We start from the raw sequence: 15,759 nt of genomic DNA, 5'->3' as shown, positions 1-15,759 counted from the left end.
AAAATTCACAAATACATGGAAATCAAACAATATGCTCTTGAACAATGAGTCTAAGAATAAATTTAAAAGGAAATCAAAAAGTATCTCGAGAAAAATGAATATGGACATGTAATATACCAAAACTCATGAGTACTTTGAGGCAAAGTTTAGGTAGATTCAGTCAAGCTGGCTGAACAGAAGTGCCCAGTACTCACCTCCCTTTCCACAAATAGGAATCCAAGTGATAGGAATATGGCTTCATAGTGAGGTAAGTGACCATGGAAGAAACACTGGAGACTAATCAGAGAGACTAGTCCCTTGTAAGATTCAGAGATCTGGGACAACCGCATAGTAATAGAAATAAAATACCCCAATATCTTCCAACCTGGCTCCCTTTGCAGGGATAAGGATGAAACAGTTGCATCAAACTCTACCCATGTAGATGCTGGCAATCCTAGCTGCTAGAAAGTTTCATGATCCTCATGGGCTTGCAGCCTGCTTAGATAAGTAACCTGATATCCGCACAGTATCCTTGCTTTGAAAAAGGATCTCCTATCAGCTCCCAGTGAACACCCAGGTTGCTGTAGCCAGGAGCCACCTCGAAAAGGGAGCTAATGTCTGAGTTTAGGCTGTTCTAGAGGTCAGAAACCCCTGCATATTTTCATCTTTGGGACTGTACAGACATTCCTCTTATACTGGCTTAAGGTGTAACTGCCTTGCCAACCCAACTTGGCCCAGCAGGGTAGCTGTGTCCCAAGCCTTCTGGGTGCCCTGCACTGTAGGGGATGGGTGTTGCCACATGGAGAATGGAGAGCACCACCCTCAAGAACAAGGAGATCAAGGCACTTGCCCTTTTAGACCAAAGGCACCGCCAACTGTATTGTGGACTCTTACTAGTGCCAGGACTGAAGGCAGACACTCACAAGTAATCTGAAATCTGCATAGTGTTCTTGCTTTGAAAAAGATTCTCAAGGCAGTTCCCATTACCTGCTGTCCTTCCTCTGCCTGTTACAAAAGGGATTGGATACCACAGTTTCTGCTGCTGTCCTACCCACAGGATTGGGTGGAGGGGGCTTAAACAATTCCATGACTCCCCCTGTTGCCCATCACCAGGCACACATGACCAAAGGGGGTCCTCAAGAGGAACCATGCCCAGCTCTGGCTGAGGCCCCACTATTGAGCAGGCAGTGCCTCTGAAGAGGCAGAGGGAACTCTGCTGTCCAGATCACAGCCCACCCCCACACAATGCCTGCGAAACACTGGGTGTGAGTGCCAGAGGGATGCTGCAGCTCCTTCCCCGTGAAGAATCTGGGTTGGTACCACTGATTGGTTGGAAGATAAAAGGCCTTAAGTGCTCACTACTGCTGGGGTTGCTAGTGCCATAGGCCCTTGCTAATAGCATCAGAAGCCTGAGAAACCCCCATCACCTGATAGGGGCCACTAACCTCATACAGGAATAGCCACACAGTGAGTACCCCACACCACTGCTGCCTGTATCACACCTGTCTAAACTGATAGAGTGTCTCCACTCTTGTGTGGCCACAGGGATTCTGATTCTGCCATGACATGCACTGTGTCCAAAGTCTATTAATTACAGCCAAAGCAGCTTTGGGGAGACGTTACTTCAGTGCCCAAGGATAGCTGAAGCCAACACGGCATAACAAACTAACACCCCAAGAGGTATGTTCAGGAGAAAACTGCTTACTACAAAGGCCACCCCCTAAACGTGGTAGAGATAACTATCTACCAGATGTACAAATTACAACAGAGGAACACAAGAAATAAAAACAAACAAAAACGAGGCAATATGGTATCTCCAAGAGAACATAGTAACTCTCTAGCAAGAGATTTCAAATAAATAGAAATGAATGAGATGCCTGAGATAGAATTTAAAGGACGATTATTTAAAAAAAAAACCCCAATGAGATCCAAGAGAATGATAAATAGTCAAATGAAACTAGGAAGATGATGTAGGATATGAATGAGAAATTCACCAAAAAGATAGACATTTGGAAAAAGAACTAAACAGAAACCTTGGAAAGAAAGAGCTTAATAAGTCAAATAAAAAATACAGTTGAAAGCCTCAATAACAGACTAGATCAAGTGGAAGGAGGGATATTTGAACTTGAAGATATATCTTTTGAAATATCCTAGTCCTCAAAACACTATTAAGAAAAAGAATAAAAAATGAAAAGGGTATTCAAAACCTGTGAGACAGCATTAAATAATACATTTTCATAATATCTGAAGGTGAGAGGAAAAAGGATAAGGGCATAGAAAATCTAATCACTGAAATAATATCAAAAAAATATCTTGGGAAAGATATGGATGACAGGACTCTGAACAAATTACCTCAATATAATAGAGGTTCTATGTGAGAAACCCACAGCCAACATTATATTGAATGGAAAAGCTGGAATCATTTCCTCTAAGATCAGGGACAAGATAAGGGAGTCAACTCCCATTGCTCTTATTCATTAAATACTAGAAGTCTTAGCCAGAGCAATTGGGCAAGAAAAAGAAATAAATGGCATACAATTAAGAAAGGAAGGTGTCAAATCGATCCTGATTGCAAATGATATGATTCTCTATATAGAAAAACCTAAAGACTCCACCATTAGACTATGAACACTGACAACCAAATTCAGAAAAGTAGTGGGATGCCAAATCAACCTACAAACATCAATAGTTTCTTTTATGCCAGTAACAAATTTGCTGAGAAATAAATCATGAACACAATCCCATTCACAATGACTATAAAATAAATAAAAATACATACAAATATTTTTAATTAAAGAGCTGATAGACTTTTACTGTGAAAATTATAAAACATTGATGAAAGAAATTTGAGAAGCTACAAACCCCCAAATGGAAAGACCTCTCATGTTTTTGGGTCGGAGGGATTAATATCATCAAGATGTTCATACTACCCAAAGAAATCTGCAGAATCTTTCAATCCCATCAACATACTGACATTCTTCGTGGAGGTGAAAAACAAAATCCTAAAATTTATGTGGAAAAACAAATGATCTCAAATAACTAAAGCAATCTTAAGCTAAAACAATAAAGCTGGAGGCATCACAGTGCCTGATTTTAAGACATGACTACAGAGCCATGGTAACTAAACAGCATGGTACTGGCATAAAAACAGACAGACCCGTAGAACACATTAGAAACTCAAGGGAAAAACTCATAAATCTACAACCAGCTGATTCTCAACAAAGGCACCAAAAACATACCTTGGATAAAGGACAGCCTCTTCGGGCGTAGAAAGGTGGTGATAGAGGCAGCCAGGGATTCGCTAAGGTGCCTGGTTGTCGTGGCTGTGTAGGGATTCAACCACCACCATGTCGAGCAAAAGGGCAAAGACCAAGACCACCAGGAAGCACCCTCAATGCACAACATCCAATAGGTTTGCCATGTCTGACCAATCACAGATTCAGGACTCCAAAGAGGCCTTCAACATGATTGGCCAGAACAGAGATGGTTTCATTGACAAGGAAGATTTGCCTGCTATGCTTGCCTCACTGGGAAGAATCCCACTGACTGGATCCCTGGATGCCATGCTGAATGAGGCTCCAGGACCCATCCATTTCGCCATGTTCCCCAACCATATTTGGTGAGAAGTTAAATGGCACAGATCCCGAAGATGTCATCAGAAATGCTTTTGCTGGCTTTGATGAAGAAGCTACTGGCACCATTCAGGAGGATTACCTGAGAGAGCTGCTGACCACCATGGGTGATGGGTTTACAGAGGAGGAAGTGGATGAGCTGTACAGAGAAGCCCCTATTGACAAAAAGGGGAATTTCAATTACATCGAGTTCACACGCATCCTTAAACATGGAGCAAAAGACAAAGATGGCTGAAAAGATCTTCAGCCAAATGTTCCTTGTTGCCACTGTGGGTATTTCTGAAATTTTTCTCTTAGAGCCTATTTCATGCTTTTTAGCTTTACAACTTTTGCCTTTCTTGTTTTGTATTTATTCTCAGCCACTTTGAGGCTCATGTATCTTTATAATCAGACTGGAAATGGGACTTTTTGTCATTTTCAGAAAAGAAAATAGGGTAATTTAAGTTACCATTGCCCTCACCCCCAATAACTGCACTCTACAAAGAGTCAATATTTTTTTTTGAGAGAGAGAGAGAAAGAGAGAGAGAGAAGTTTTTAATATTTATTTTTTAGTTCTCGGTGGACACAACATCTTTGTTGGTATGTGGTGCTGAGGATCGAACCGGGCCACACGCATGCCAGGCGAGAGCGCTACCACTTGAGCCACATCCCCAGCCCCAAGAGTCAATATATTTTTTTCAGAGAAAGTTATTCACTCAATTTTTTTCTGAACCATGATTAAACTTTATGATAAAATAAAAAAGAAAGGACAGCCCTCTTCAATAAATAGCACTGGGAAAACTGGATATCCATACACACAAGACCCCTATCCCTCCCTAGTTACAAAAATCCACCCGAAATAATTAAAAGACTTTATTAAAGTAAAACCTGAAACCACTAGAGGAAAACACAAGGGGGAAATACTTCAAGATACTGACACGGCAATTATGTCCTGAATAGAACTCCAAAAGCAAAGGAAAGAAAAGCCAAAATTGACCAAGAGGATTCTGTCCAACCAAAAAGGTTCTGCAGAGCAATGCAAACAATTAATGGAATGAAGAGATAAACCACAGAACAAGAATTTATCTTTGCCAGCTACTCATCTAACAGCGGGTTAATATCCAGAATATATAAAGAACACAAAAATATTAACAAAACCAAGGTGAACCAATTAAGTGAGAAAATGAGCTGGATACACACTGAAGGAAGGAAGGAAGGAAGGAAGGAAGGAAGGAAGGAAGGAAGGAAGGAAGGAAATGCAAATGATCAGCCAATATTAAATGCATATCAAAACTACAAGATACCATCTAGTTAGAATGGCTATTACCAAAACAATAATAACGAAATTAATGAAATCTGGTAAGGATGTGGAGAAAAAGGAACTATTATATACCATTGGTGGGAACGTAAATTAGTACAGCCATTATGTAGAAGAGTAAGGAGTTTTTTTTAATCAAGTAAAAATATATCTACCTTAAGCTCCAACTATTCCACTTCTGGGTATCTAGCCAAAGTTAATGAAATCAGCATATCAAAGACAACCCAGGTACCTATGTTTATTGCACCACTATTGATAATAGATAAGATTTGGAATCAGTCTAGGTTCCCATCATGAGACAGGTGGATAAAGAAAACTTTGGTACTTATACACAGTGTAATATTATGTGGTCATAAAAAAGAATGACAACCTGTCATTTGCAGTAAAATGGATGGAACTAGAGGACATTAAGTTAAGTGAAATAAGCCAGACATGGAAAGACAAATACTTCATGTACTCATGTGGAAGCTAAAAAAAATGTCGATTTGAAAGTAGAATAGTAATTCCTACAGATTTTTTTGAAGGGTATGTGAGGGGTATGGTGGAAAAAGGGAGGCTGGGTTTGATAAGTACATGCTTTATGCATGTTTGGAAATATTATATTGAAACCCATTAATATGTACAATTAATATGTTTTAATAAAAAAGATTTACAGCAATCAATGCCTACATCAGAATTGGAGAATGCTCTCAAATAAACAACCTAACACCATACCTTAAAGAACTAGAAAAAGAGTAAACAATCACAAGGTTAGCATAGGGAAGGAAATAACAAAGATCAGAAAAAAAATAAATGAATAGAAAAATAATAGAAAAAGTCAATGAAACTAAGGTATTTTTTAAAAGATAAATAAGAGTGACAAAACTTTATCTATTCTAAGAAAAAAGGAAAACTCAAATAAAATGGGACATGAAATAGGAGACATTACACCTGTTAACAGAAATACAGAGGATCCTAGTGTCAAGACCAAATCATAAAGAAACAGAACATATGAACAGATCAGTAACGAATTGAATCCATAATAAAAACTCCCTCATCAAAGAAATGTCCAGGCCAGGACTTGACGGCTTCATCTCTAAGTTCTACTCTGTTGTAGTCAGCTTTTTTGCTGCTGTGACTAAAGGACCCAATCAGCACAATTGTAGGAGAGGAAAAGTTTATTTGAGGGCTCACTGTTTCAGAGGTCTTGGTCCATACAAGGCTGGCTCCATGCCTCAGGGCTCAAGGGGAGGCTGAACATCAAGGCAGGAGAATGTGGCGGAGGGAATCAGCTCACATCATGATCAGAAGGCAGAGAAAGAGGACCACTCACCAGATAAAAATATATACCCAAAGGCAAGCCCTGGGGACCCACCTCCTCCAGCCACACCTACCACCTCAGTTACCACCCAGTTAATCCGGATCAGGCAACTAATTCACTGATTGGGTTAAGGCTCTTATAACCCAATCATTTCTCCTCTACCTTCTTGCATTGTCTCACACATGAGTCTCTTGGTGACACAGAAAAGATGTAAGCCATAATGTACTTCAAACATTTAATTTAGAACTAATACCAATCCTAGTCAAACTCTTCCCAAAAACTAAAGAAAAGGGAAAATTTCCAAACTAATTTTATGATACTCAAGGCAGACTAGGATACCAAAGGAAGAGAAAATTACCAGCCAACATCCCTGATAAACAGAGATGTAAAAATCCTCCACAAAATACATTCAAACCACATTCAATAGCATATTAAAAGGACCATTTGCCAAAATCGAGGGGGATTTATCTAAGATACAAGGATGCACCGATGTAGGCGAGCCTATAAACCTAACTGCACTCCACAGAATGAAGACAACCCTTGCAAGAAGTCAGGTATACAATGGGATACCTTAAAGAATAAAGGCCAAATACAACAAGCCTACGGCTACCACCATACTAAATGTTGAAAGCATTTTCTCCAAGATCAGGAACAAGGGTGCCCACTCTCAACACATCCACTTGATACAGTACTGGAAGCCCCATCAGAGCAATTAGGCAAGAGAGAGAAACACAATGTATGCACATTGCAAAGAAGGAAGGTAACTGATTCTGTCTACAGATGCACTGTCTTACATGCAGAAAACCTTAAGATCTCCTGAAAACGCTATCAGAATTGATAAATGAAATCAGTAAAGTTGCAATTTTTTAACAAAGATTCAGTAGCCTTTCTGCATACTAACAGCAAACTCTCCAAAATAGAAATCCAGAGGGAAAGAATCCCATTCACATTTAAAAAGGGGGGGGGCTTTCAATAGTCATTGTTTAACATGCAAAGTGGCAAAAAATTTAGCCACCCTGAGCCCACACCCCCCAGGTGAAGATTAACAAAGCAGTGCTCTGCCTCCTGTAGCAGCTCTCATATTGTATATAAGTGCCCCATCCATGGTTATTTATGACCATATCTTTTCCATTTTTTGCTGGTTTTCTATTAAAAATGGCTCCTGAACATAGTTCTGACTCGCTCTCTGGTTTCCTAAGCACAGAAGGTTGCAGGATGCTTTATAGAGAAAAATCCACCAAGACCAATGGGAGAGCTCAGGTGAAACAGGAATGGCCCTGCGTCTCCCCAGGACAAGGGAAGAGCTGGCCAAGCCGGTGGCCAATGTGCTGTATAGAGAGGCTGTAGAAAATAACGAGGGAGATGGGAGAGCTGATGGACATGTAAACCTTGGATCTAGCTTCTTAAAGGGCAGGGGGAAGGACTGAAGTGACCAGTGTCACGGAAGTCTAGAGAGGCACATTCTCCTCTGTGTTATGCGTGAGCACAAGGACACCATGATGTCAAGGTCAAACTGACCTTGACAAATCTATGTGCCCTTGAGCTAGTTCTTGATGTCTCTGATTCTTGGATTTATTTTTCTTTCTTTCTTCCTTTTTGTTTTCTTCATAGAAGGGATAAATATGGTACTTAGATAGGCTTGCCGCAAAGACTCAGACAAAGCATGTAATGCACTTGGCCGAGTGCCTGGCCCCAGTTAAGCCAGTAAGTGCTCAGTGCAAGTTAGCAAGTGGCACCCGACAGGAGTTGACAGACCAGGCCAGACCTCAGTTCTCCTGAGTCAGAAATGAACCAAGGATTTTCAGACTATTCTCCAAGTATCCCCTTTTATTCAATCTAGTATCTTATTTAAATTGGATTTATAAATTCCTCTTTGGGATGCAAACTGAATGCTATTTATGATCTTATTTGTATTTTACACCTCTGTGTTCTTTGAAAAGAACCTGATGTAGCTTACAGGTAGATAAAACTTATGCAATAGAATTATCATATGTCAACACACAATAATGCATTCAGAAAGGGTGATTCAAAATTATGTGGAGAAAGGAGAACTTAATTTCACCCTAGAGTGGAATGGAACAATACACTTCCCTTGGGGGTTCCTAAAAATAAAGATAAAAAGAACAGTATCAGGGACTGTGGCTGGGGCTCAATGGTAGAGTGCTTGCCTTGCATACATGAGGCACTGGGTTGGATCCTCAGCACCACATACAAATAAATAAAGGTAGTGTGTCTCTCTACAACTAAAAAAAAAATATTAAAGAAAAGGACAGTATGATTTATTTCTGGCTGTATAAACAGAAATGCATTTTAATTTTGTTCATAAATACAAACTTCTGACACTAATATCTAAGAAAAGATTGTTAGATCTTTTGATAATCAATAGTATTCTCAGCAGCAGTTGTATAGAATATACCAAAAAAAAAAAAAAAAAAAAAAAAAGAACAGGAACAGAATGTTCTCTTGTGGCTGCTTCTTATCTTCCCACAGTAGAAGCTAGGGTTGCTGTGTTACATTGTAATTCAGGGAAGGCATCTCAATGAGTTTCACAGGCACCAAGGTAGGGGTAGGGTAGATAGAAAAGACAGGCTCCTGGCTTAGTAGCTTGGCTGTGTGTCCTTAAGAAAGTCACCTCATTTCTCTGAGCCACAACTTTCTCATCTATAAATAGGACTAATGCTTAAATTAGAGGATTTCTTAGAGAATTAAATGAATTAAAGTGCCTATTGTGTACCTGGTACATTGTATGTTTCTTTCTTTTTCCTGAGCTAATGGTATATGCTGCTTTTGGTTATTTGAGGACAGAACTGGGAAAATGGAAGGAAAACATATTCTTCGAATTATCCCAGGGCTGGAGGATGGAACCCAGGGGTACTTTACAACTGAGCTAACATCCAAGGCCCTTTTTTTTTTTTGAGACAGAATCTTGCTAAGTGGCCCAGGTTGACCTCAAACTTGAGATCCTTCTGCCTCAGCCTGCCCGGTCACTGGGATTGTAGGCATGCACCACCCACCATTCCAGGCTCACTTTAAAGGCAAGAAAATACCTCCAACAGAGTTCTTTTCCTCTTGTTCCCTTCATGTTTCCTTATTGGAAAAATGGAAGATCAAAGAGAAGGTTGTCGGATCCATTGAGATGTTGAATTGCAAACAGAAGGGCAAAAACTGTTCTGTCTCCTGCTAAGGAAAAATCCTACAAAAGGGAATCAATCAATGTGAATTCTGCTGAAGGACTGAGAATTGGCTGTCTATTTGCATTTGCTGGGAGAGAGAGAGTTTTGTGTCCACAACCAGTGGAACCACAATGGTGTAAAAATAATACCAGGCGTTTGAGGCTTATTAGAATGACATAGGCCTCCTTCTTCCAGAATTAAAGTGTATTAGGACCATTTATCTCATTTGAGGAGACAGGAAGGTGCTCGTGGGAGGTGAAGAATATGTATCACACTTCCTCTCTTATGGTTTTGGTGTTAAAGACTGAATATTGAGGTCAGGGAATTAAATGCTATTGTGGAGATGTCAGATACTACAGGAGCACGTTCTATCATTTTGACTGCAGTACTTATGAAAGAGATATATTCTTGTCCACAGGAAATGCGTTCCTTTTTTTCTTTTTCTTTTCACAGGGCTTGAAAAATAACTTCAAAAACGGAATCTGGGGACCTAAAAACACATGCATTTCCTTTGAGTGGTAGGCACATGTCTTTGAGAGATGTGTTGATGTTTTTATAGCAAAAATGGGGGTGAGGCCATAGGAAATGGGCAAGACTCTTACCAGAATGCTGTACCTGTGAGAGGAACATGTAAATCCAGGAAGCCTGCTCTGAAGAGGCAGTGCCTTTGAATATGTGCAGTTACTGACAATATCACAGTCATTGATCAATTTTAATCTGACTTTTAACCTCAAACCCCTTTCTTTTAATGTTCCCCTTCCTCAGTGCCTCTCATCCTACTTGAAGGACTCCTTAATTCTTGAGTTACTAGGGAGATAGTTTTCACTTGTGATTCTGTTTTAATCTTTGAAACTTTAGAATTAGACTCAAGTGGTCCTGTAAGGCGGGTGGTCTGCTGAACACATAGCTGGGCTAAAAATTATAACTAAGTGGGAAAAAAATGGGTGAGAGTGACGTGGGCCATCAGATACAGCCATTCCCTGGGAGTATGGAGTAAGCACAAGTTAGATTCTGTAGAAAAGCTCAATTTCATGAAGTTCATGACATTTCATGCATTTCTGATGAGCCTCATTTTTCTGCCTTGCTTCAGGAGCATGGAAAAAAAGTTATATATTTGGCCTCATCTGTGAAGAACTTAAGTAGCTTTAAATGATCATGTTGATTAGTCTACCTTGTTTTGACAACTGGAAGGGCTAGAACCATCTAGAAGCCCAAAGACTGATGGTACCCAAAGCTAGTTGATGGTCAAATTCTATTTTAAAAATTGATTCCTAGGTCTTTTCCTCAGGAATTTTAATTCCCAGGTTTGGGGATGAGACAATTTTAAAAGGCTCCCCAGACTGCTATAATGATGAGCCAGGTTTGGAAACCAAGAACCTAATGAAGACCATTAGCACACAGGAGGAATATGCCAAGGCCTATGCCATGCCCACCTTGGGATCAAGGAAATCAATCCCAAGGGAAGCCTCCAGGTGATATTGCTGTGCAGTCTGGTGGAGCACCAGCCCCCGAGAGAATCAAAGCCACAGTGAGGCCAGGCCCACTCATTCTCTCTCCTGAAAGTGGCAGTTTCACGAGAGAAGTAGGATGAAAAATGAAACCACATTTGCAAGTTATATTCAAAACAGAAAAAGGAGTGAGTCAGTGTTTCTTAAATATTTAGATCCACGGCCTGTCATGCAGTTCCAGTTTTAAGCAACGCCAGTTTAAAACTCCTTGGTGGTTTCTCACCTAGTCTCTGACTTTGATAAACCTCTCACTGTTTCGATTTCCTGACTCATAGGGATGTCTGCAAGAGTGAGGTGATAATGACTGAATGGGGGAGGAGATGAGGTTCAGGGGAGTGAAGAGGGTGTGGGAAGCTGGAGCAGGCTTGCAGACTGACAGCCAGGCACGAAGCTGAAACCAATCTGCTCCAAATTGCTCGTTCTGAAGGGCTGCGGAGCACTCCATTCCCCCAAAACTGCACCATGGGAGAAAGAGACTGAGGCTGCATATTCTGACTGGGACCGTGGGGCAGGGGGACAGCTCTACTGAAGGCATCCCCTTCCCCACCAGGGACCAGAGCCAAGTATGCAGAGAGAAGCAGGGCGGGAAGCTACAGAATTCGCACAGTAAGCCAGGAGATCAATGGCTTTGAAAAATACAGTGTGACAACCACTAGTAGCAGGGGCTGGGTCTGAAGGGAAAAAAAACCAGAGACAAGACCCTTGTCCTCAAAGAGTTTATGTTTTAGCAGGGAAGAGAATATTTTGTCAAAAAATCACTCTACTGCCAGCTTTGCCCCCACTACCTGTGTTAGACAACTAATATTGGAACTTATGAAAACTAGAAAATATGCCAACCTTCAGGAGAGTCAGCATTCCTATTTGTAAAACAGGTACAAAGCACATGCTGCAAGGCTGTTTAAAAAAAATTATATATATATATATATATATATATATATATATATAATTATATAACATAACATATATTTATATATTATATAGCATACATTTATATATTATATAACATACATTTATATATTATACAACATATATTTATATGTTGTAGAACATATATTTATATATTATACAACATATATTTATATATTATACAACATATATTTATATATTATACACATATATTTATATATTATATAACATATATTTATATATTATATAGCATATTATATGTATTATTGTTGATGGACCTTTATTTTATTCATTTATTTATACATGGTGCTGAGAATCAAACCCAGGACCTCACTCATGCTAGGCAAGTGCTGTACCACTGAGCCATAATCCTAGCCCTGCAAGGTTGTTTTGAGACTTAAACAACACAACACATCCACGCAGAGTCTGGAAGGCAGTGGAGGTATAATGAACAGGTTGTGTCCCTTTCTGAGGAAGGAAGGATGGTGTTTTAGTCAGCTTTTCATTGCTGTGACTAAAAGACCCGACAAGAACAACCTAGAGGATAAAAAGTTCATTGGCTCATGGTTTCACAGGTTCAGTCCATGGTTGGCTGACTCCACACCTCTGGGCCCAAGAGGTAAGGCAGAATATCATGGCAGAAGGGAGTGATGGAGTTCATGACAGCCAGGAAGCAGAGTTCCACTCACCAGGGACAAAATATAAACCCCAAAGTCACAGCCCTGGCGAACTTCCTCCTCCTGCCACACGGCACCATCCAGTTACCAGCAGTTAATCCCCACTAGTGGCTTCATCAACCGAGGCCAAAGCTCTCACAACCTGATCATTTCACCTCTGAACATTCTTGAATTGTTTTTCACATGAGCTTTTATGGACACTTCATATCTAAACCATAACAGAAGGTATTTTCTAGAGAGTGGTAGGACACTGTTTTTGAAGGAGAATGAATTTGAGCTAAGGTTTAGAAATTAATAAATACAGATTTGAGCCACATGTTGGGGTGCATGCCTGTAATCCCAGCATCTCGGGAGGCTGAGGCAGGAGGATTGCAACTTCAAGGCATCCTCAGTAATTAGCGAGGCCTTAAGTAATTTTGTGAGACTCTGTTTCAAAAAAAAAAAAAAAAAAAGGCTGAGGATACAGATCAGTGGTAAATTGCCCCTGGGTTAAATCCCCAGTATACCTACCCCCTCCCCCAGCAAAAAAAAAGGATTTTGACAGGTAGAGATGGAAAAGTGTACAAAGCACAGAGGTAGGTCAGTAAGGCAACAGTGTGAGTACATTAAATAACAGAAGATGTACTGCTGGCTGCTATAACGTTTCTCAATGGTTCCATTCTGGATATAAAGGCATTGTCTCTCCAGCTTCTGAGAGAGTTGGGCTAAAGTTCTCATCTGCGGGGGGAGCAGGATATGTGCAGGAGAGGGCAAGACCAGTAGAGAAGCAGCAGAAAGCTAAGGATGGAGGCTGGATCCCTAAAACTCAATCTTCTCAGATCAATATAACAAAGCAAACACCTGCTAACCATGAGAGAGCTGTAGAGAGTGTCCCAGAAACCCCAACCAGCTTCAGGACACAGAATCCCCATGATGATTACACAGCATTACACAGCCACCACTAGGTGGTGCCAAACCCAAGTTCAGACCTGGATAGATGAGACAGGTGCAGCTTGGATCCTGAGACCTCCAGACTGGCTGACTGTGTCAGCTGGCTCTCATGAACTTCACAATAGTGTAATCACATGGCTTATAACAGGGGCTCTCAAAAGTGTGGTCCTCATACCATTAGCAGCACCCTGTACCTGCTAGAAATGCAGATTCTCAGGTCCTACCTGGACCCACTGAACCAGAAACCCTGGGGGCAGGGCCCAGCAATCCGTGCTTCAACAAGCTCTCCAGGATGCATGCTAAAGTTGAGAACCCCTGCCTGGTGCACGTGAATGTATGGACTCCATTTCTAATGGTATGGCAGGGTTTCATCAAACCACTGTCCTTGGACAAATCAGTCCCATCTTTAAGGGCCAATAAAATGAGAAAAGAGGTAGCTGGAAAAGAATGAGCTATCATCAAAGTCCCTGCAAATATACTATATTTTGTCAGTTCACCGATAGGGGAGATGTTTACAATTTTCCTGTTCAAATGGATTGGTGGTATTGGCCTTCATGGTTCTTGTTGAAAGCGTTCAGTGTGGTGTATCTGAATTCTAATGGCTAATTTAGAAACACCATACCTACCCATGATTCAGCTTCCCAAGCTAGTAATGTTGATGCCGTATAAGTAATCCCAATGGAACAGGGGTCAAAACACAGGTTTTATAGGAATAAACCCAACAAGAGTGCCTGCAATGTATTTCTCGTCTCTGTTGTGGTAACACAACCAGAACAAGACCTTCCATCAAATTGAAATTCTAAACACAGGCAGCCAGAATTGATTTAAATGATTAAATCCTAGAACAACAACTATCAAATAAACCTCTCATCCAGAAGCTACCTAAAAGACTTAACAATGACAGTCAATACTTAAAGGTAAATCAAATATGTACGCCATCTCTGCTTTGCAAATCAGCAGTCTAAAACTTGGAGATCTACAAGCTGGGGGGGAAAATGAGCTATGCCTCAAGAAATCAGACTCAGGATGGACGAGGAAGTTAAAAAACAATCAGCCATCTGTTTGCCAGTGCTGCCCCTCCTTCAGCCACTGATACACATTGACATGTAGCTGCAGCTTTGCAAATTAGAATGCAAGCAGAAGTCTTGTCTGCCTTGTCTCCTGGGGTATCCCTAGTTCTTAAAATAGGGTCGGGCACACAGTCGGTGTTTGGTATACTGGTTAAATAAATGAATGATCCTACAACATTGATGTAGGTGGTGCTGTGCAACAGAACTTTTGGGATGGTGGAAGTGTTCTATAAGTTGTGCTATCTACTATAGCAGCTACATGTGACAGATGGCTATTGAGCACTTAAAAACGTGGCTAGTTTAATGGAGGAACTAAACTTTAAATTTTAAATAATTTAACTTTAAACAGCTCCATGTGGCTGGTGACTACCCTATTGAACAGGATGGTCAGTAGAGGATGGGGGAAAACATGTGTGTGGAAGGAAAACAAGAACATAAAACAGCGATGTGCTTGGAATGCAGAAAACCTTACCTATGACTCCTGACCCAGGAAGTGATTCAGGTAAGAGCACATGGGCTGGGCAAGGCTTCCTAGGCTCTGGGTTCTTTGCATTTTCCCCTTCAACCTGCTAAAGGCTGTGGCAGTAGCTGCTGAGATGAAGAGAACTGAGTTTCCAATGTACACTAGGATCAGTGGGAGAGGGACTGATGGACAGCCAGCCAGGGGCGAGTACCCACAGAATCCAATGCAGTGAAGAGCTTCTCTCTCTTGGCTGAGTTTGCTTTCTGGGTCATTCAACTGTTTTCATTCATTCAAATATTTCCTAATGCTAACAGCCAGCCCCTGCTTTCTAGGGGGGGCACTAAATCAAAGACTGACCCTCGGGATGGAGTTACGCCTTGACGTTCCTAGGCTTGCCACCAAAGAGAGGAAATCATCAGAAGAAAGGGCTGCCTTGCAAAAATGAGATGCTTAAATGAGAGACATTTGATCTTAATTATTTTTAAAAAAGACGTGCCTTTTCTTTTCCACCCAGACTAGTGAAGATTGCTGGTCACGTATGTGGTGTAAGGCCTAAAATGAAGGCTTAATATTAGGCACTGCTTTGACATCTGATAAATTCCAGAAAGGCTCAAATGGCCTAATCACAAGTTCCCTTCCTTACGGTGCTTCATGGATAAGGTCCCCTCCGTCAAACAGTCCTTATCACAGGGAGCAGCCAGTGGAATTATTCATACAAGTATCATGTCCTCCCAAGGGAACCAGGAACACCCGTCCCCTCTTGATAGTATAAAACCTGAGTGCTCATGCCACCCCCAAGTATGACCCCCATGAGTCCTTCATGG

General features: G+C 40.9%; 1 protein-coding gene and 1 pseudogene across 5 annotated transcripts in view; one reads left to right on the top strand and one right to left on the bottom strand.

The window, feature by feature from the left end:
* TMEM108 (transmembrane protein 108) overlaps positions 1 to 15,759 on the bottom strand; it is a 303,875-nt gene that overhangs the window by 147,205 nt on the left and 140,911 nt on the right. The window lies entirely within an intron of this gene.
* LOC308653594 (myosin regulatory light polypeptide 9-like) lies at positions 3,297 to 3,851 on the top strand (annotated as a pseudogene). The gene has a single exon. The product of its transcript is annotated as a myosin regulatory light polypeptide 9-like (transcript).

The sequence above is a fragment of the Spermophilus citellus genome (assembly GCF_964194105.1).
Source record: "Spermophilus citellus genome assembly, chromosome: 7".
NCBI classification, from domain to species: Eukaryota; Metazoa; Chordata; class Mammalia; order Rodentia; family Sciuridae; genus Spermophilus; species Spermophilus citellus.
The sequence above is the reverse complement of the archived record's forward strand: the minus strand, read 5'-3'. Positions and strand labels throughout refer to the sequence as shown.